Source organism: Colletes latitarsis, chromosome 1 (assembly GCF_051014445.1).
Source record: "Colletes latitarsis isolate SP2378_abdomen chromosome 1, iyColLati1, whole genome shotgun sequence".
Taxonomy (NCBI): domain Eukaryota; kingdom Metazoa; phylum Arthropoda; class Insecta; order Hymenoptera; family Colletidae; genus Colletes; species Colletes latitarsis.
The window spans coordinates 3,953,596-3,977,708 of NC_135134.1; positions in this window are offsets into that span (position 1 = coordinate 3,953,596).

The window sequence follows — 24,113 nt, forward strand, 5'->3', positions numbered from 1 at the left end:
CTGTTTTAATCGACTGTTTCAGTGTGGTACCACATTATTACGTGATCCAAACCAGAAAAAGTCCAGAATCTGGCCATCAACTATGAGAAATATGCGTAAGTACGAGCCTGATGAGAGCAAATCCCAGACCTAACCAAGACCAAACATGCGTTATCCTCTAGAATATTGATCGAAACCAGGTTCAATGGACTGTTTCAGTGTGGTACCACATTACTACGGGATCCAAACCAGAATAAAACCCAGGATCTGTACAATTAGTATGTGAAGAATGCGTAAGTATGAGCCTGACGTGGGCAAATCCCAGACCTATTCCAGGCATAACTTGCGTTATCATCTAAGGTATTGACCGAAACCTGTTTCAATCGACTGTTTCAGCGTGATACCACATTACTACGTGATCCGAACCAGAAAAAACCCAGAATCTGTTCAACAAGTATGTGAAAAAAGCGAAACTATGAGCCTGATGAGGGCAAATCCCAGACCAAGCCCAGACATAACATGCGTTATCCCCTAAAATATTGATCGAAACCAGGTTTAATGGACTGTTTCAGTGTGGTACCACATTACTACGTGATCCAAACCAGACAAAGCCAGGGATCTGTTCAACAAGTATGTGAAAAATGCGAAAATATGAGCCTGATTAGGGCAAATCCCAGACCTAACCAAGACTTAACATGCGTTATTCTGTAAAATATTGATCGAAACCAGGTTTAATGGACTGTTTCAGTGTGGTACCACATTATTACATGATCCGAACCAGAATAAGCCAGGGATCTGTTCAACAAGTATGTGAAAAACGCGAAAGTATGACCCTGCTGAGGGCAAATCCTAGACCTAACCCAGACATAACATGAGTCATTCTCTAAAATATTGCTCCAAACCAGGTTTAATGGACTGTATCAGTGTGGTACCACATTGGTACATGATCCAAACCAGAATAAGCCAGGGATCTGTTCAACAAGTGTGTGAAAAACGTGAAAGTATGACCCTGATGAGGGCAAATCCCAGGCCTAACCTAGACCTAACATGCGTTACCCTCAAAATTGTTGATCGAAACCAGGTTTAATCGACTGTTTCAGTGTGTTACCACATTACTACGTGATCCAAACCAGAAAAAAACGCGGGATCTGTACAACTAGTATGTGAAAAAAGCGAAACTATGAGCCTGATGAGGGCAAATCCCGGACCTACCCCAGACATAACTTGCGTTATCCTCTAAAATATATATCGAAACTAGGTTTAATTTACTGTTTCAGTGTGGTACCACATTACTACGTGATCCAATCCAGATAAAGCCCAGGATCTAGCCATGAAGTATGAGAAATATGCGAAACTATGAGCCTGCTTAGGGCAAATCCCAGACCTAACCAAGACCTAACATGCGTTATTCTGTAAAATATTGATCGAAACCAGGTTTAATGGACTGTTTCAGTGTGGTACCATATTACTACGTGATCCAAACCAGAAAAAACCCAGGATCCGTTCTACATGGATGTGAAGAATGCGGAATTGTGTGTCTGATGAAGGAAAATCCCAGGCCTAACCTAGACCTAACATGCGTTACCCTCAAGATTATTGATCGAAACCAGGTTTAATCGACTGTTTCAGTGTGGTACTACATTACTACGTGATCCAAACCAGAAAATGTTAGGGATTTGTTCAACAAGTATGTGAAAAATGCGAAAATAGGACCCTGATGAGGGCAAATCCCGGACCTAACCTAGACCTTACATGAGTTATTCTCTAAAATATTCATCGAAACCAGGTTTAATGGACTGTTTCAGTGTGGTACCACATTACTACGGGATCCAAACCAGAAAAAGGCCAGAATCTGTTCAACAAGTATGTGAAAAACGCGAATCTATGAACCTGATGAGGGCAAATCCCAGACCTATCCCAGACATAACATGCGTTATCCTCTAAAATATTGATCGAAACCAGGTTTAACGGACAGTTTCAGTGTGGTACCACATTACTACGTGATCCAAACCAGAAAAAGCCAGGGATCTGTTCAGCAAGTATGTGACAAATGCGAAAATATGACCCTGATGAGGGCAAATCCCGGACCTAACCTAGACCTAACATGAGTTATTCTCTAAAATATTCATCGAAGCCAGGATTAATGGACTTTTTCAGTGTGGTACCACATTACTACGTGATCCGAACCAGAAAAAACCCAGGATCCGTTCTACATGGATGTGAAGAATGCGGAATTATGTGTCTGATGAGGGAAAATCCCAGGCCTAACCTAGACCTAACATGCGTTACCCTCATGATTATTGATGGAAACCAGGTTTAATCGACTGTTCCAGTGTGGTACCACATTACTACGTGATCCGAACCAGAAAAAACCCAGGATCCGTTCTACATGTATGTGAAGAATGCGAAAGTGTGAGCCTGACGAGGGCAAATCCCAGACCTATCCCAGACATAACTTGCGCTATCATCTAAAATATTGGCCGAAACCTGTTTTAATCGACTGTTTCAGTGCGGTACCACATTACTACGTGATCCAAACCAGAAAAAGTCCAGAATCTGGCCATCATCTATGAGAAATATGCGAAAGTACGAGCCTGGTGAGAGCAAATCCCAGACCTAACCAAGACCTAACATGCGTTATTCTGTAAAATATTGATCGAAACCAGGTTTAATGGACTGTTTCAGTGTGGTACCACATTACTACGTGATCCAAACCAGAAAAACCGAGGATCTGTTCAACAAGTATGTTAAAAATGCGAAAGTATGACCCTGATGGGGGCAAATCCCAGACCTATCCCAGACCTAACATGAGTTGTCCTCTAAAATATTGATCGAAACCAGATTTAATGGACTGTTTCAGTGTGGTACCACATTACTACGTGATCCAAACCAGAAGGAGCCAGGGATCTGTTCAACAAGTATGTGAAACAATGCGAAAGTATGGCCCTGATGAGGGCAAATCCCAGGTCTAACCTAGACATAACATGCGTTACCCTCTAAAATATTCATCGAAACTAGGTTTAATTGAATGTTTCAGTGTGATACCACATTACTACGTGATCCAATCCAGAAAAAGCCCAGGTTCTAACCATCAAGTATGAGAAATATGCGAAAGTATGAGCCCGCAGAGGACAAATCCTAGACCTAACCCAGACCTAACATGCGTTATCCTGCAAAATATTTATCAAGACCTGATTTAATTGAATGTTTCAGTGTGGTACCACATTACTACGTGATCCAAACCAGAGAAAACCCAGGATCTGTTCAACAAGTATGTGGAGAATGCGAGAGTATGTGTCTGATGAGGGCAAATCCCAGGCCCAACCTAGACATAACATGCGTTATCCTCTAAAATATTGATCGAAACCAGGTTTAATGGACTGTTCCAGTGTGCTACCACATTACTACGTGATCCAAACCAGAATAAAACCCAGGATCTGTACAACTAGTATGTGAAGAATGCGAAAGTATGAGCCTGACGAGGGCAAATCCCAGACCTATCCCAGACATAACTTGCGTTATCCTCTAAAATATTGATCGAAACCTGGTTTAATGGACTGTTTCAGTGTGGTACCACATTACTACGTGATCCAAGCCAGAAAAAGCCCAGGATCTGGCCATCAAGTATGAGAAATATGCGAAAGTATGAGCCTGCTGAGGGCAAATCCTAGACCTAACCCAGACCTAACATGCGTTATCCTCTAAAATATTTATCAAGACCAGATTTAATGGACTGTTTCAGTGTGATACCACATTACTACGTGATCCAAAACAGAAAAACCGAGGATCTGTTCAACAAGTATGTTAAAAATGCGAAAATATGACCCTGATGAGGGCAAATCCCAGACCTATCCCAGACCTAACATGCGTTGTCCTCTAAACTATTGATCGAAACTAGGTTTAATGGACGGTTTCAGTGTGGTACCACATTACTACGTGATCCAAAACAGAAAAACCGAGGATCTGTTCCACAAGTATATTAAAAATGCGAAAATATGACCCTGATGAGGGCAAATCCCAGACCTTTGCCAGACCTAACATGCGTTGTCCTCCAAAACATTTATCAAGACCAGATTTAATTGAATGTTTCAGTGTGGTACCACATTACTATGTGATCCGAACCAGAGAAAACCCAGGATCCGTTCAACAAGTATGTGAAGAATGCGAAAGTATGTGTCTGATGAAGGAAAATCCCAGGCCTAACCTAGACCTAACTTGCGTTATCCTCTAAAATATTGATCGAAACCAGGTTTAATTTACTGTTTCAGTGTGGTACCACATTACTGCGTGATCCAATCCAGAAAAAGCCCAGGATCTAGCCATGAAGTATGAGAAATATGCGAAAGTACGAGCCTGATGAGAGCAAATCCCAGACCTAACCTAGACCTAACATGAGTTATTCTCTAAAATATTCATCGAAGCCGGGTTTAATGGACTTTTTCAGTGTGGCACCACATTACTACGTGATCCAAACCAGAAAAAACCCAGGATCCGTTCAACAAGTATGTGGAGAATGCGAAAGTGTGTGTCTGATGAGGGCAAATCCCAGGCCTAACCTAGACCTAACTTGCGTTATCCTCTAAAATATTGATCGAAACCAGGTTTAATGGACTGTTTCAGTGTGGTACCACATTACTGCGTGATCCAATCCAGAAAAAGCCCAGGATCTAGCCATGAAGTATGAGAAATATGCGAAAGTACGAGCCTGATGAGAGCAAATCCCAGACCTAACCTAGACCTAACATGAGTTATTCTCTAAAATATTCATCGAAGCCGGGTTTAATGGACTTTTTCAGTGTGGCACCACATTACTACGTGATCCAAACCAGAAAAAACCCAGGATCCGTTCAACAAGTATGTGGTGCATGCGAAACTATGAGCCTGATGAAGGCAAATCCCAGACCTATCCCAGACCTAACATGCGTTATTCTGTAAAATATTGATCGAAACCAGGTTTAATGGACTGTTTCAGTGTGGTACCACATTACTACGGGATCCAATCCAGAAAAAGCCCAGGATCTGGCCATCAAGCACGAGAAATATACGAAAGTATGAGCTTGCTGAGGGCAAATCCTAGACCTAACCCAGACCTAACATGCGTTATCCTCTAAAATATTTATCAAGACCAGATTTAATGGTCTGTTTCAGTGTGGTACCACATTAGTACATGATCCAAACCAGAATAAGCCAGGGATCTGTTCAACAACGTGAATGTGAAAAACGTGAAAGTATGACCCTGAAGAGGGCATATCCCACGCCTAATCAAGACCTAACATGCGTTATCCTCTAAAATATTGATCGAAACTAGGTTTAATGGACTGTTTCAGTGTGGTACCACATTACTACGTGATCCAAAACAGAAAAACCGAGGATCTGTTCCACAAGTATGTTAAAAATGCGAAAATATGACCCTGATGAGGGCAAATCCCAGACCTTTCCCAGACCTAACATGCTTTGTCCTCCTAAACATTTATCAAGACCAGATTTAATTGAATGTTTCAGTGTGGTACCACATTACTATGTGATCCGAACCAGAGAAAACCCAGGATCCGTTCAACAAGTATGTGAAGAATGCGAAAGTATGTGTCTGATGAAGGAAAATCCCAGGCCTAACCTAGACCTAACTTGCGTTATCCTCTAAAATATTGATCGAAACCAGGTTTAATTTACTGTTTCAGTGTGGTACCACATTACTGCGTGATCCAATCCAGAAAAAGCCCAGGATCTAGCCATGAAGTATGAGAAATATGCGAAAGTACGAGCCTGATGAGAGCAAATCCCAGACCTAACCTAGACCTAACATGAGTTATTCTCCAAAATATTCATCGAAGCCGGGTTTAATGGACTTTTTCAGTGTGGCACCACATTACTACGTGATCCAAACCAGAAAAAACCCAGGATCCGTTCAACAAGTATGTGGTGCATGCGAAACTATGAGCCTGATGAAGGCAAATCCCAGACCTATCCCAGACCTAACATGCGTTATTCTGTAAAATATTGATCGAAACCAGGTTTAATGGACTGTTTCAGTGTGGTACCACATTACTACGGGATCCAATCCAGAAAAAGCCCAGGATCTGGCCATCAAGCACGAGAAATATACGAAAGTATGAGCTTGCTGAGGGCAAATCCTAGACCTAACCCAGACCTAACATGCGTTATCCTCTAAAATATTTATCAAGACCAGATTTAATGGTCTGTTTCAGTGTGGTACCACATTAGTACATGATCCAAACCAGAATAAGCCAGGGATCTGTTCAACAACGTGAATGTGAAAAACGTGAAAGTATGACCCTGAAGAGGGCATATCCCAGGCCTAATCAAGACCTAACATGCGTTATCCTCTAAAATATTGATCGAAACTAGGTTTAATGGACTGTTTCAGTGTGGTACCACATTACTACGTGATCCAAACCAGAAAAACCGAGGATCTGTTCAACAAGTATGTTAAAAATGCGAAAGTATGACCCTGATGAGGGCAAATCCCAGACCTATCCCAGACCTAACATACGTTGTCCTCTAAAATATTGATCGAAACCAGATTTAATGGACTGTTTCAGTGTGGTACCACATTACTATGTGATCCAAACCAGAAGTAGCCAGGGATCTGTTCAACAAGTATGTGAACAATGCGAAAATATGGCCCTGATGAGGGCAAATCCCAGGTCTAACCTAGACATAACATGCGTTATCCTCTAAAATATTCACCGAAACTAGGTTTAATTGAATGTTTCAGTGTGATAACACATTACTACGTGATCCAATCCAGAAAAAGCCCAGGTTCTAGCCATCAAGTTGAGAAATATGCGAAAGTATGAGCACGCTGAGGGCAAATCCCAGACCTAACCCAGACCTAACATGCGTTACCGTCAAAATTATTGATCGAAACCAGGTTTAATCGACTGTTCCAGTGTGGTACCACATTACTACGTGATCCAATCCAGAATAAAACCCAGGATCTGTACAATTAGTATGTGAAGAATGCGAAAGTATGAGCCTGACGTGGGCAAATCTCAGACCTATCCCAGACATAACTTGCGTTATCATCTAAAATATTGACCGAAACCTGTTTTAATCGACTGTTTCAGTGTGGTACCACATTACTACATGATCCAATCCAGAAAAGCCAAGGATCTAGCCATGAAGTATGAGAAATATGCGCAAGTACGAGCCTGGTGAGAGCAAATCCCAGACCTAACCTAGACCTAACATGAGTTATTCTCTAAAATATTCATCGAAACCAGGTTTAATGGACTTTGTCAGTGTGGTACCACACTACTACGTGATCCAAACCAGAAAAAACCCAGGATACGGTCAACAAGTATGTGAAGAATGCGAAAGTATGCGCCTGATGAAGGAAAATCCCAGGCCTAACCTAGACCTAACTTGCGTTATCCTCTAAAATATTGATCGAAACCAGGTTTAATGGACTATTTCAGTGTGGTGCCACATTACTACGTGATCAAATCCAGAAAAACTCCAGGATCTGGCCATGAAGTATGAGAAATATGCGAAAGTACGAGCCTGATGAGAGCAAATCCCAGACCTAACCTAGACCTAACATGAGTTATTCTCTAAAATATTCATCGAAGCCAGGTTTAATTGAATGTTTCAGTGTGATACCACATTACTACGTGATCCAATCCAGAAAAAGCCCAGGTTCTAACCATCAAGTATGAGAAATATGCGAAAGTATGAGCCCGCAGAGGACAAATCCTAGACCTAACCCAGGCCTAACATGCGTTATCCTGCAAAATATTTATCAAGACCTGATTTAATTGAATGTTTCAGTGTGATACCACATTACTACGTGATCCAAAACAGAAAAACCGAGGATCTGTTCAACAAGTATGTTAAAAATGCGAAAATATGACCCTGATGAGGGCAAATCCCAGACCTTTCCCAGACCAAACATGCGTTGTCCTCCAAAACATTTATCAAGACCAGATTTAATTGAATGTTTCAGTGTGGTACCACATTACTATGTGATCCGAACCAGAGAAAACCCAGGATCCGTTCAACAAGTATGTGAAGAATGCGAAAGTATGTGCCTGATGAAGGAAAATCCCAGGCCTAACCTAGACCTAACTTGCGTTATCCTCTAAAATATTGATCGAAACCAGATTTAATTTACTGTTTCAGTGTGGTACCACATTACTGCGTGATCCAATCCAGAAAAAGCCCAGGATCTAGCCATGAAGTATGAGAAATATGCGAAAGTACGAGCCTGATGAGAGCAAATCCCAGACCTAACCTAGACCTAACATGAGTTATTCTCTAAAATATTCATCGAAGCCGGGTTTAATGGACTTTTTCAGTGTGGCACCACATTACTACGTGATCCAAACCAGAAAAAACCCAGGATCCGTTCAACAAGTATGTGGAGAATGCGAAAGTGTGTGTCTGATGAGGGCAAATCCCAGGCCCAACCTAGACATAACATGCGTTATCCTCTAAAATATTGATCGAAACCAGGTTTAATGGACTGTTTCAGTGTGGTACCACATTACTGCGTGATCCAATCCAGAAAAAGCCCAGGATCTAGCCATGAAGTATGAGAAATATGCGAAAGTACGAGCCTGATGAGTGCAAATCCCAGACCTAACCTAGACCTAACATGAGTTATTCTCTAAAATATTCATCGAAGCCGGGTTTAATGGACTTTTTCAGTGTGGCACCACATTACTACGTGATCCAAACCATGAAAAACCCAGGATCCGTTCAACAAGTATGTGAAGAATGCGAAAGTATGTGTCTGATGAAGGAAAATCCCAGGCCTAACCAAGACCTAACTTGCGTTATCCTCTAAAATATTGATCGAAACCAGGTTTAATGGACTGTTTCAGTGTGGTACCACATTACTACGTGATCCAATCCAGAAATAGCCCAGGTTCTAGCCATCAAGTATGAGAAATATGCGAAAGTATGAGCCCGCTGAGGGCAAATCCCAGACCTAACCCAGACCTAACATGCGTTAACCTCCAAAATATTTATCAAGACCAGATTTAATTGAATGTTTCAGTGTGGTACCACATTACTACGTGATCCATACCAGAAAAAACCCAGGATCTGTTCAACAAGTATGTGAAGAATGCGAAAGTATGTGTCTGATGAAGGAAAATCCCAGGCCTAACCTAGACCTAACTTGCGTTATCCTCTAAAATATTCATCGAAGCCAGGTTTAATGGACTTTTTCAGTGTGGTACCACATTACTACGTGATCCAAACTAGAAAAAACCCAGCATCTGTTCAACAAGTATGTGGAGAATGCGAAAGTATGTGTCTGATGAGGGCAAATCCCAGGCCGAACCTAGAAATAACATGCGTTATCCTCTAAAATATTGATCGAAACCAGGTTTAATGGACTGTTTCAGTGTGGTACCACATTACTACGGGATCCAATCCAGAAAAAGCCCAGGATCTGGCCATCAAGCACGAGAAATATACGAAAGTATGAGCTTGGTGAGGGCAAATCCTAGACCTAACCCAGACCTAACATGCGTTATCCTCTAAAATATTTATCAAGACCAGATTTAATGGTTTGTTTCAGTGTGGTACCACATTAGTACATGATCCAAACCAGAATAAGCCAGGGATCTGTTCAACAAGTATGTGAAAAACGTGAAAGTATGACCCTGATGAGGGCATATCCCAGGCCTAATCAAGACCTAACATGCGTTATCCTCTAAAATATTGACCGAAACTAGGTTTAATGGACTGTTTCAGTGTGGTACCACATTACTATGTGATCCAAACCAGAAGAAGCCAGGGATCTGTTCACCAAGTATGTGAACAATGCGAAAATATGGCCCTGATGAGAGCAAATCCCAGGTCTAACCTAGACATAACATGCGTTATCCTCTAAAATATTCATCGAAACTAGGTTTAATTGAATGTTTCAGTGTGATAACACATTACTACGTGATCCCAATCCAGAAAAAGCCCAGGTTCTAGCCATCAAGTATGAGAAATATGCGAAAGTATGAGCCCGCTGAGGGCAAATCCCAGACCTAACCCAGACCTAACATGCGTTAACCTCCAAAATATTTATCAAGACCAGATTTAATTGAATGTTTCAGTGTGGTACCACATTACTACGTGATCCATACCAGAAAAAACCCAGGATCTGTTCAACAAGTATGTGGTGCATGCGAAACTATGAGCCTGATGAAGGCAAATGCCAGACCTATCCCAGACATAACATGCGTTATTCTGTAAGATATTGATCGAAACCAGGTTTAATGGACTGCTTCAGTGTGGTACCACATTACTACGTAATCCAATCCAGAAAAACCCCAGGATCTGGCCATCAGGTATGAGAAATATGCGAAAGTACGAGCCTGATGAGAGCAAATCCCAGACCTAACCTAGACCTAACATGAGTTATTCTCTAAAATATTCATCAAAGCCAGGTTTAATGGACTTTTTCAGTGTGGTACTACATTACTACGTGATCCAATCCAGAAAAAGCCCAGGATCTGGCCGTCAAGTATGAGAAATATACGAAAGTATGAGCCTGCTGAGGGCAAATCCTAGACCTAACCCAGACCTAACATGCGTTATCCTCCAAAATATTTATCAAGACCAGATTTAATGGACTGTTTCAGTGTGACACCACATTACTACGTGATCCAGACGAGAAAAAACCCAGGATCTGTTCAACAAGTATCTGGAGAATGCGAAATTATGACCCTGATGAGGGCAAATCCCAGGCCCAACCTAGACATAACATGCGTTATCCTCTAAAATATTGATCGAAACCAGGTTTAATGGACTGTTTCAGTGTGGTACCACATTACTACGGGATCCAATCCAGAAAGAGGCCAGAAACTGTACAACAAGTATGTGAAAAACGCGAAACTATAAGCCTGATGAGGGCAAATCCCAGGCCTAATCTAGACCTAACATGCGTTATCCTCTAAACTATTGATCGAAACTAGGTTTAATGGACTGTTTCAGTGTGGTACCACATTACTACGTGATCCATACCAGAAAAACCGAGGATCTGTTCAACAAGTATGTTAAAAATGCGAAAGAATGACCCAGATGAGGGCAAATCCCAGACGTATCCCAGACCTAACATGCGTTGTCCTCTAAAATATTGATCGAAACCAGGTTTAATTGAATGTTTCATTGTGATACCACATTACTACGTGATCCAAACCAGAAAAAGCCGGGGATCTGTTCATCAAGTATGTGAAAAATGCGAAAATATGACCCTGAAGAGGGCAAATCCCGGACGTAACCTAGACCTTACATGAGTTATTCTCTAAAATATTCATCGAAGCCAGGTTTAATCGACTGTTTCAGTGTGGTACCACATTACTACGTGATCCAAACCAGAAAAAACCCAGGATCCGTTCTACATGTATGTGAAGAATGCGAAATTATGTGTCTGATGAGGGAAAATCCCAGGCCTAACCTAGACCTAACATGCGTTACCCTTAAAATTATTGATCGAAACCAGGTTTAATTGAATGTTTCAGTGTGATACCACATTACTACGTGATCCAATCCAGAAAAAGCCCAGGTTCTAGCCATCAAGTATGAGAAATATGCGAAAGTATGAGCGCGCTGAGGGCAAATCCTAGACCTAACCCAGACCTAACATGCGTTATCCTCCAATATATTTATCAAGACTAGATTTAATTGAATGTTTCAGTGTGGTCCCACATTACTACGTGATCCAAACCAGAAAAACCCAGGATCTGTTCAACAAGTATGTGGAGAGTGCGAAAGTATGTGTCTGATGAGGGCAAATCCCAGGCCCCACCTAGACATAACATGCGTTATCCTCTAAAATATTGATCGAAACCAGGTTTAATGGACTGTTTCAGTGTGGTACCACATTACTACGGGATCCAATCCAGAAAAAGGCCAGAAACTGTTCAAAAAGTATGTGAAAAACGCGAAACTATGAGCCTGATGAGGGCAACTCCCAGACCTATCCCAGACATAACATGCGTTATCCTCTAAAATATTGATCGAAACCAGGTTTAATGGACGGTTTCAGTGTGGTACCACATTACTACGTGATCCAAACCAGAAGAAGCCAGGGATCTGTTCAACAAGTATGTGAAAAATGCGAAAATATGACCCTGATGAGGGCAAATCCCGGACCTAACCTAGACCTTACATGAGTTATTCTCTAAAATATTCATCGAAGCCAGGTTTAATAGACATTTTCAGTGTTGTACCACATTACTACGTGATCCAATCCAGAAAAAGCCCAGGATCTGGCCATCAAGTATGAGAAATATGCGAAAGTATGAGCCTGCTGAGGGCAAATCCTAGACCTAACCCAGACCTAACATGCGTTATCCTCTAAAATATTGATCGAAACCAGGTTTAATGGACGGTTTCAGTGTGGTACCACATTACTACGTGATCCAAACCAGAAGAAGCCAGGGATCTGTTCAACAAGTATGTGAAAAATGCGAAAATATGACCCTGATGAGGGCAAATCCCGGACCTAACCTAGACCTTACATGAGTTATTCTCTAAAATATTCATCGAAGCCAGGTTTAATAGACATTATCAGTGTTGTACCACATTACTACGTGATCCAATCCAGAAAAAGCCCAGGATCTGGCCATCAAGTATGAGAAATATGCGAAAGTATGAGCCTGCTGAGGGCAAATCCTAGACCTAACCCAGACCTAACATGCGTTATCCTCTAAAATATTTATCAAGACCAGATTTAATGGACTGTTTCAGTGTGGTACCACATTAGTACATGATCCAAAGCAGAATAAGCCAGGGACCTGTTCAACAAGTATGTGAAAAACGCGAAAGTATGACCCTGATGAGGGCAAATCCCAGGCCTAATCTAGACCTAGCATGCGTTGTCCTCTAAACTATTAATCGAAACTAGGTTTGATGGACTGTTTCAGTGGGGTACCACACTACTACGTGATCCAAACCAGAAAAACCGAGGATCTGTTCAACAAGTATGTGAAAAATGCGAAAATATGACCCTGATGAGGGCCAATCCCGGACCAAACCTAGACCTTACATGAGTTATTCTCTAAAATATTCATCGAAACCAGGTTTAATCGACTGTTTCAGTGTGGTACCACATTACTACGTGATCCAGACCAGAATAAAACCCAGGATCTGTACAACTAGTATGTGAAGAATGCGAAAGTATGAGCCTGACGAGGGCAAATCCCAGACCTATCCCAGACATAACTTGCGTTATCCTCTAAAATATTGATCGAAACCAGGTTTAATGGATTGTTTCAGTGTGGTACCACATTACTACGTGATCCAATCCAGAAAAAGCCCAGGATCTGGCCATCAAGTATGAGAAATATGCGAAAGTATGAGCCTGCTGAGGGCAAATCCCAGACCTAACCCAGACCTAACATGCGTCATCCTCTAAAATATTTATCAAGACCAGATTTAATGGACTGTTTCAGTGTGGTACCACATTAGTACATGATCCAAACCAGAATAAGCCAGGGATCTGTTCAACAAGTATGTGAAAAACGCGAAAGTATGACCCTGATAAGGGCAAATCCCAGGCCTAATCTAGACCTAACATGCGTTATCCTCTAAACTATTGATCGAAACTAGGTTTAATGCACTGTTTCAGTGTGGTGCCACATTACTACGTGATCCAAACCAGAAAAAACGAGGATCTGTTCAACAAGAATGTGAAAAATGCGAAAATATGACCCAGATGAGGGCAAATCCCAGACATATCCCAGAGCAAACATGCGTTGTCCTCTAAAATATTGATCGAAACCAGATTTAATGGACTGTTTCAGTGTGGTACCACATTACTACGTGATCCAAACCAGAAAAAGCCAGGGATCTGTTCAACAAGTATGTGAAAAATGCGAAAGTATGACCCAGATGAGGGCAAATCCCAGACATGTCCCAGACCTAACATGCGTTGTCGTCCAAAATATTTATCAAGACCAGATTTAATTGAATGTTTCAGTATGGTACCACATTACTACGGGATCCAATCCAGAAAAAGGCCAGAAACTGTTCAACAAGTATGTGAAAAACGCGAAACTATAAGCCTGATGAGGGCAAATCCCAGGCCTAATCTAGACTTAACATGCGTTATCCTCTAAACTATTGATCGAAAGTAGGTTTAATGGACTGTTTCAGTGTGGTACCACATTACTACCTGATCCAAACCAGAAAAACCGAGGATCTGTTCAACAAGTATCTTAAAAATGCGAAAGAACGACCCAGATGAGGCCAAATCCAAGACATATCCCAGACCTAACATGCGTTGTCCTCTAAAATATTGATCGAAACCAGATTTAATGGACTGTTTCAGTGTGGTACCACATTACTACGTGATCCAAATCTGAAGAAGCCAGGTATCTGTTCAACAAGTATGTGAACAATGCGAAAATATGGCCCTGATGAGGGCAAATCCCAGGTCAAACCTAGACATAACATGCGTTATCCTCTAAAATATTCATCGAAACTAGGTTTAATTGAATGTTTCAGTGTGATACCACATTACTACGTGATCCAAACCAGAATAAAACCCAGGATCTGTACAACTAGTATGTGAAGAATGCGAAAGTATGAGCCTGACGAGGGCAAATCCCAGACCTATCCCAGACATAACTTGCGTTATCCTCTAAAATATTGATCGAAACCAGGTTTAGTGGATTGTTTCAGTGTGGTACCACATTACTACGTGATCCAATCCAGAAAAAGCCGGGGATCTGTTCAAGAAGTATGTGAAAAATGCGAAAATATGACCCTGATGAGGGCAAATCCCGGACCTAACCTAGACCTTACATGAGTTATTCTCTAAAATATTCATCGAAGCCAGAATTAATGGACTTTTTCATTGTGGTACCACATTACTACGTGATCCAAACCAGAACAACCCGGGGATCTGTTCAACAAGTATGTGAAAAATGCGAAAATATGACCCTGATGAGGGCAAATCCCGGACCTAACCTAGACGTTACATGAGTTATTCTCTAAAATATTCATCGAAGCCAGGTTTAATCGACTGTTTCAGTGTGGTACCACATTACTACGTGATCCAAACCAGAAGAAGCCAGGGATCTGTTCAACAAGTATGTGAACAATGCGAAAATATGGCCCTGATGAGGGCAAATCCCAGGTCTAACCTAGACATAACATGCGTTATCCTCTAAAATATTCATCGAAACTAGGTTTAATTGAATGTTTCATTGTGATACCAGATTACTACGTGATCCAATCCAGAAAAAGCCCAGGTTCTAGCCATCAAGTATGAGAAATATGCGAAAGCATGAGCCCGCTGAGGGCAAGTCCTAGACCTAACCCAGACCTAACATGCGTTATCCTCCAAAATATTTATCAAGACCAGATTTAATTGAATGTTTCAGTGTGGTACCACATTACTACGTGATCCAAACCAGAAAAAACCCAGGATCTGTTCAACAAGTATGTGGAGAATGCGAAATTATGACCCTGATGAGGGCAAATCCCAGGCCCAACCTAGACATAACATGCGTTATCCTCTAAAATATTGATCGAAACCAGGTTTAATGGACTGTTTCAGTGTGGTACCACATTACTACGGGATCCAATCCAGAAAAAGGCCAGAAACTGTTCAACAAGTATGTGAAAAATGCGAAAGTATGACCCAGATGAGGGCGAATCCCAGACATGTCCCAGACCTAACATGCGTTGTCCTCTAAAATATTGATCGAAACCAGATTTAATGGACTGCTTCAGTGTGGTACCACATTACTACGTGATCCAAACCAGAAGAAACCAGGGACCTGTTCAACAAGTATGTGAAAAACGCGAAAGTATGACCCTGATGAGGGCAAATCCCAGGCCTAATCTAGACCTAGCATGCGTTGTCCTCTAAACTATTAATCGAAACTAGGTTTGATGGACTGTTTCAGTGTGGTACCACACTACTACGTGATCCAAACCAGAAAAACCGAGGATCTGTTCAACAAGTATGTGAAAAATGCGAAAATATGACCCTGATGAGGGCCAATCCCGGACCAAACCTAGACCTTACATGAGTTATTCTCTAAAATATTCATCGAAACCAGGTTTAATCGACTGTTTCAGTGTGGTACCACATTACTACGTGATCCAGACCAGAATAAAACCCAGGATCTGACCACCACTAGTATGTGAAGAATGCGAAAGTATGAGCCTGACGAGGGCAAATCCCAGACCTATCCCAGACATAACTTGCGTTATCCTCTAAAATATTGATCGAAACCAGGTTTAATGGATTGTTTCAGTGTGGTACCACATTACTACGTGATCCAATCCAGAAAAAGCCCAGGATCTGGCCATCAAGTATGAGAAATATGCGAAAGTATGAGCCTGCTGAGGGCAAATCCCAGGCCTAATCTAGACCTAACATGCGTTATCCTCTAAACTATTGATCGAAACTAGGTTTAATGTACTGTTTCAGTGTGGTGCCACATTACTACGTGATCCAAACCAGAAAAACCGAGGGTCTGTTCAACAAGAATGTGAAAAATGCGAAAATATGACCCAGATGAGGGCAAATCCCAGACATATCCCAGAGCAAACATGCGTTGTCCTCTAAAATATTGATCGAAACCAGATTTAATGGACTGTTTCAGTGTGGTACCACATTACTACGTGATCCAAACCAGAAAAAGCCAGGGATCTGTTCAACAAGTATGTGAAAAATGCGAAAGTATGACCCAGATGAGGGCAAATCCCAGACATGTCCCAGACCTAACATGCGTTGTCGTCCAAAATATTTATCAAGACCAGATTTAATTGAATGTTTCAGTGTGGTACCACATTACTACGGGATCCAATCCAGAAAAAGGCCAGAAACTGTTCAACAAGTATGTGAAAAACGCGAAACTATAAGCCTGATGAGGGCAAATCCCAGGCCTAATCTAGACTTAACATGCGTTATCCTCTAAACTATTGATCGAAACTAGGTTTAATGGACTGTTTCAGTGTGGTACCACATTACTACGTGATCCAAACCAGAACAACCCGGGGATCTGTTCAACAAGTATGTGAAAAATGCGAAAATATGACCCTGATGAGGGCAAATCCCGGACCTAACCTAGACGTTACATGAGTTATTCTCTAAAATATTCATCGAAACTAGGTTTAATGGACTGTTTCAGTGTGGTACCACATTACTACGTGATCCATACCAGAAAAACCGAGGATCTGTTCAACAAGTATGTTAAAAATGCGAAAGAATGACCCAGATGAGGGCAAATCCCAGACATATCCCAGACCTAACATGCGTTGTCCTCTAAAATATTGATCGAAACCAGGTTTAATTGAATGTTTCAGTGTGATACCACATTACTACGTGATCCAAACCAGAAAAAGCCGGGGATCTGTTCATCAAGTATGTGAAAAATGCGAAAATATGACCCTGAAGAGGGCAAATCCCGGACGTAACCTAGACCTTACATGAGTTATTCTCTAAAATATTCATCGAAGCCAGGTTTAATCGACTGTTTCAGTGTGGTACCACATTACTACGTGATCCAAACCAGAAAAAACCCAGGATCCGTTCTACATGTATGTGAAGAATGCGAAATTATGTGTCTGATGAGGGAAAATCCCAGGCCTAACCTAGACCTAACATGCGTTACCCTTAAAATTATTGATCGAAACCAGGTTTAATTGAATGTTTCAGTGTGATACCACATTACTACGTGATCCAATCCAGAAAAAGCCCAGGTTCTAGCCATCAAGTATGAGAAATATGCGAAAGTATGAGCGCGCTGAGGGCAAATCCTAGACCTAACCCAGACCTAACATGCGTTATCCTCCAATATATTTATCAAGACTAGATTTAATTGAATGTTTCAGTGTGGTCCCACATTACTACGTGATCCAAACCAGAAAAACCCAGGATCTGTTCAACAAGTATGTGGAGAGTGCGAAAGTATGTGTCTGATGAGGGCAAATCCCAGGCCCCACCTAGACATAACATGCGTTATCCTCTAAAATATTGATCGAAACCAGGTTTAATGGACTGTTTCAGTGTGGTACCACATTACTACGGGATCCAATCCAGAAAAAGGCCAGAAACTGTTCAAAAAGTATGTGAAAAACGCGAAACTATGAGCCTGATGAGGGCAACTCCCAGACCTATCCCAGACATAACATGCGTTATCCTCTAAAATATTGATCGAAACCAGGTTTAATGGACGGTTTCAGTGTGGTACCACATTACTACGTGATCCAAACCAGAAGAAGCCAGGGATCTGATCAACAAGTATGTGAAAAATGCGAAAATATGACCCTGATGAGGGCAAATCCCGGACCTAACCTAGACCTTACATGAGTTATTCTCTAAAATATTCATCGAAGCCAGGTTTAATAGACATTTTCAGTGTTGTACCACATTACTACGTGATCCAATCCAGAAAAAGCCCAGGATCTGGCCATCAAGTATGAGAAATATGCGAAAGTATGAGCCTGCTGAGGGCAAATCCTAGACCTAACTCAGACCTAACATGCGTTATCCTCTAAAATATTGATCGAAACCAGGTTTAATGGACGGTTTCAGTGTGGTACCACATTACTACGTGATCCAATCCAGAAGAAGCCAGGGATCTGTTCAACAAGTATGTGAAAAATGCGAAAATATGACCCTGATGAGGGCAAATCCCGGACCTAACCTAGACCTAGCATGCGTTGTCCTCTAAACTATTAATCGAAACTAGGTTTGATGGACTGTTTCAGTGTGGTACCACACTACTACGTGATCCAAACCAGAAAAACCGAGGATCTGTTCAACAAGTATGTGAAAAATGCGAAAATATGACCCTGATGAGGGCCAATCCCGGACCAAACCTAGACCTTACATGAGTTATTCTCTAAAATATTCATCGAAACCAGGCTTAATCGACTGTTTCAGTGTGGTACCACATTACTACGTGATCCAGACCAGAATAAAACCCAGGATCTGTACAACTAGTATGTGAAGAATGCGAAAGTATGAGCCTGACGAGGGCAAATCCCAGATCTATCCCAGACATAACTTGCGTTATCCTCTAAAATATTGATCGAAACCAGGTTTAATGGATTGTTTCAGTGTGGTACCACATTACTACGTGATCCAATCCAGAAAAAGCCCAGGATCTGGCCATCAAGTATGAGAAATATGCGAAAGTATGAGCCTGCTGAGGGCAAATCCTAGACCTAACCCAGACCTAACATGCGTTATCCTCTAAAATATTTATCAAGACCAGATTTAATGGACTGTTTCAGTGTGGTACCACATTAGTACATGATCCAAACCAGAATAAGCCAGGGACCTGTTCAACAAGTATGTGAAAAACGCGAAAGTATGACCCTAATGAGGGCAAATCCCAGGCCTAATCTAGACCTAGCATGCGTTGTCCTCTAAACTATTAATCAAAACTAGGTTTGATGGACTGTTTCAGTGTGGTACCACACTACTACGTGATCCAAACCAGAAAAACCGAGGATCTGTTCAACAAGTATGTGAAAAATGCGAAAATATGACCCTGATGAGGGCCAATCCCGGACCAAACCTAGACCTTACATGAGTTATTCTCTAAAATATTCATCGAAACCAGGTTTAATCGACTGTTTCAGTGTGGTACCACATTACTACGTGATCCAGACCAGAATAAAACCCAGGATCTGTACAACTAGTATGTGAAGAATGCGAAAGTATGAGCCTGACGAGGGCAAATCCCAGACCTATCCCAGACATAACTTGCGTTATCCTCTAAAATATTGATCGAAACCAGGTTTAATGGATTGTTTCAGTGTGGTACCACATTACTACGTGATCCAATCCAGAAAAAGCCCAGGATCTGGCCATCAAGTATGAGAAATATGCGAAAGTATGAGCCTGCTGAGGGCAAATCCCAGACCTAACCCAGACCTAACATGCGTCATCCTCTAAAATATTTATCAAGACCAGATTTAATGGACTGTTTCAGTGTGGTACCACATTAGTACATGATCCAAACCAGAATAAGCCAGGGATCTGTTCAACAAGTATGTGAAAAACGCGAAAGTATGACCCTGATAAGGGCAAATCCCAGGCCTAATCTAGACCTAACATGCGTTATCCTCTAAACTATTGATCGAAACTAGGTTTAATGCACTGTTTCAGTGTGGTGCCACATTACTACGTGATCCAAACCAGAAAAACCGAGGATCTGTTCAACAAGAATGTGAAAAATGCGAAAATATGACCCAGATGAGGGCAAATCCCAGACATATCCCAGAGCAAACATGCGTTGTCCTCTAAAATATTGATCGAAACCAGATTTAATGGACTGTTTCAGTGTGGTACCACATTACTACGTGATCCAAACCAGAAAAAGCCAGGGATCTGTTCAACAAGTATGTGAAAAATGCGAAAGTATGACCCAGATGAGGGCAAATCCCAGACATGTCCCAGACCTAACATGCGTTGTCGTCCAAAATATTTATCAAGACCAGATTTAATTGAATGTTTCAGTGTGGTACCACATTACTACGGGATCCAATCCAGAAAAAGGCCAGAAACTGTTCAACAAGTATGTGAAAAACGCGAAACTATAAGCCTGATGAGGGCAAATCCCAGGCCTAATCTAGACTTAACATGCGTTATCCTCTAAACTATTGATCGAAAGTAGGTTTAATGGACTGTTTCAGTGTGGTACCACATTACTACGTGATCCAAACCAGAAAAACCGAGGATCTGTTCAACAAGTATCTTAAAAATGCGAAAGAACGACCCAGATGAGGCCAAATCCAAGACATATCCCAGACCTAACATGCGTTGTCCTCTAAAATATTGATCGAAACCAGATTTAATGGACTGTTTCAGTGTGGTACCACATTACTACGTGATCCAAATCTGAAGAAGCCAGGTATCTGTTCAACAAGTATGTGAACAATGCGAAAATATGGCCCTGATGAGGGCAAATCCCAGGTCTAACCTAGACATAACATGCGTTATCCTCTAAAATATTCATCGAAACTAGGTTTAATTGAATGTTTCAGTGTGATACCACATTACTACGTGATCCAAACCAGAATAAAACCCAGGATCTGTACAACTAGTATGTGAAGAATGCGAAAGTATGAGCCTGACGAGGGCAAATCCCAGACCTATCCCAGACATAACTTGCGTTATCCTCTAAAATATTGATCGAAACCAGGTTTAGTGGATTGTTTCAGTGTGGTACCACATTACTACGTGATCCAATCCAGAAAAAGCCGGGGATCTGTTCAAGAAGTATGTGAAAAATGCGAAAATATGACCCTGATGAGGGCAAATCCCGGACCTAACCTAGACCTTACATGAGTTATTCTCTAAAATATTCATCGAAGCCAGAATTAATGGACTTTTTCATTGTGGTACCACATTACTACGTGATCCAAACCAGCACAACCCGGGGATCTGTTCAACAAGTATGTGAAAAATGCGAAAATATGACCCTGATGAGGGCAAATCCCGGACCTAACCTAGACGTTACATGAGTTATTCTCTAAAATATTCATCGAAGCCAGGTTTAATCGACTGTTTCAGTGTGGTACCACATTACTACGTGTTCCAAACCAGAAAAAGCCCAGGATCTGGCCATCAAGTATGAGAAATATGCGAAAGTATGAGCCTGCTGAGGGCAAATCCCAGACCTAACCCAGACCTAACTTGCGTTATCCTCTAAAATATATATCAAGACCAGATTTAATGGACTGTTTCAGTGTGGTACCACATTACTACGTGATCCAAACCAGAAGAAGCCAGGGATCTGTTCAACAAGTATGTGAGCAATGCGAAAATATGGCCCTGATGAGGGCAAATCCCAGGTCTAACCTAGACATAACATGCGTTATCCTCTAAAATATTCATCGAAACTAGGTTTAATTGAATGTTTCATTGTGATACCAGATTACTACGTGATCCAATCCAGAAAAAGCCCAGGTTCTAGCCATCAAGTATGAGAAATATGCGAAAGCATGAGCCCGCTGAGGGCAAATCCTAGACCTAACCCAGACCTAACATGCGTTATCCTCCAAAATATTTATCAAGACCAGATTTAATTGAATGTTTCAGTGTGGTACCACATTACTACGTGATCCAAACCAGAAAAAACCCAGGATCTGTTCAACAAGTATGTGGAGAATGCGAAATTATGACCCTGATGAGGGCAAATCCCAGGCCCAACCTAGACATAACATGCGTTATCCTCTAAAATATTGATCGAAACCAGGTTTAATGGACTGTTTCAGTGTGGTACCACATTACTACAGGATCCAATCCAGAAAAAGGCCAGAAACTGTTCAACAAGTATGTGAAAAATGCGAAAGTATGACCCAGATGAGGGCAAATCCCAGACATGTCCCAGACCTAACATGCGTTGTCCTCTAAAATATTGATCGAAACCAGATTTAATGGACTGCTTCAGTGTGGTACCACATTACTACGTGATCCAAACCAGAAGAAACCAGGGATCTGTTCAACAAGTATGTGAACAATTCGAAAATATGGCCCTGATGAGGGCAAATCCCAGGTCTAACCTAGACATAACATGCGTTATCCTCTAAAATATTGATCGATACCAGGTTTAATGGACTGTTTCAGTGTGGTACCACATTACTACGGGATCCAATCCAGAAAAAGGCCAGAATCTGTTCAACAAGTATGTGAAAAACGCGAAACTATGAGCCTGATGAGGGCAAATCCCAGACCTATCCCAGACATAACATGCGTTATCCTCTAAAATATTGATCGAAACCAGGTTTATTGAATTGTTTCTGTGTGGTACCACATTACTACGTGATCCAAACCAGAAAAAGCCGGGGATCTGTTCAACAAATATGTGAAAAATGCGAAAATATGACCCTGATGAGGGCAAATCCCAGGCCCAACCTAGACCTAACATGCGTTATCCTCTAAAATATTGATCGAAACCAGGTTTAATGGACTGTTTCAGTGTGGTACCACATTACTACGGGATCCAATCCAGAAAAAGGCCAGAAACTGTTCAAAAAGTATGTGAAAAACGCGAAAATATGAGCCTGATGAGGGCAACTCCCGGACCTATCCCAGACATAACATGCGTTATCCTCTAAAATATTGATCAAAACCAGGTTTAATGGACGGTTTCAGTGTGGTACCACATTACTACGTGATCCAAACCAGAAAAAGCCGGGGATCTGTTCAACAAGTATGTGAAAAATGCGAAAGTATGAGCCTGCTGAGGGCAAATCCTGGACCTAACCCAGACCTAACATGCGTTATCCTCTAAAATATTGATCGAAACCAGGTTTATTGAATTGTTTCAATGTGGTACCACATTACTACGTGATGCAAACCAGAAAAAGCCGGGGATCTGTTCAACAAATATGTGAAAAATGCGAAAATATGACCCTGATGAGGGCAAATCCCAGGCCCAACCTAGACATAACATGCGTTATCCTCTAAAATATTGATCGAAACCAGGTTTAATGGACGGTTTCAGTGTGGTACCACATTACTACGTGATCCAAACCAGAAGAAGCCAGGGATCTGTTCAACAAGTATGTGAAAAATGCGAAAATATGACCCTGATGAGGGCAAATCCCGGACCTAACCTAGACCTTACATGAGTTATTCTCTAAAATACTCATCGAAGCTAGGTTTAATAGACATTTTCAGTGTGGTACCACATTACTACGTGATCCAATCCAGAAAAAGCCCAGGATCTGGCCATCAAGTATGAGAAATATGCGAAAGTATGAGCCTGCTGAGGGCAAATCCTAGACCTAACCCAGACCTAACATGCGTTATCCTCTAAAATATTTATCAAGACCAGATTTAATGGACTGTTTCAGTGTGGTACCACATTAGTATATGATCCAAACCAGAATAAGCCAGGGACCTGTTCAACAAGTATGTGAAAAACGCGAAAGTATGACCCTGATGAGGGCAAATCCCAGGCCTAATCTAGACCTAGCATGCGTTGTCCTCTAAACTATTAATCGAAACTAGGTTTGATGGACTGTTTCAGTGTGGTGCCACACTACTACGTGATCCAAACCAGAAAAACCGAGGATCTGTTCAACAAGTATGTGAAGAATGCGAAAATATGACCCTGATGAGGGCCAATCCCGGACCAAACCTAGACCTTACATGAGTTATTCTCTAAAATATTCATCGAAACCAG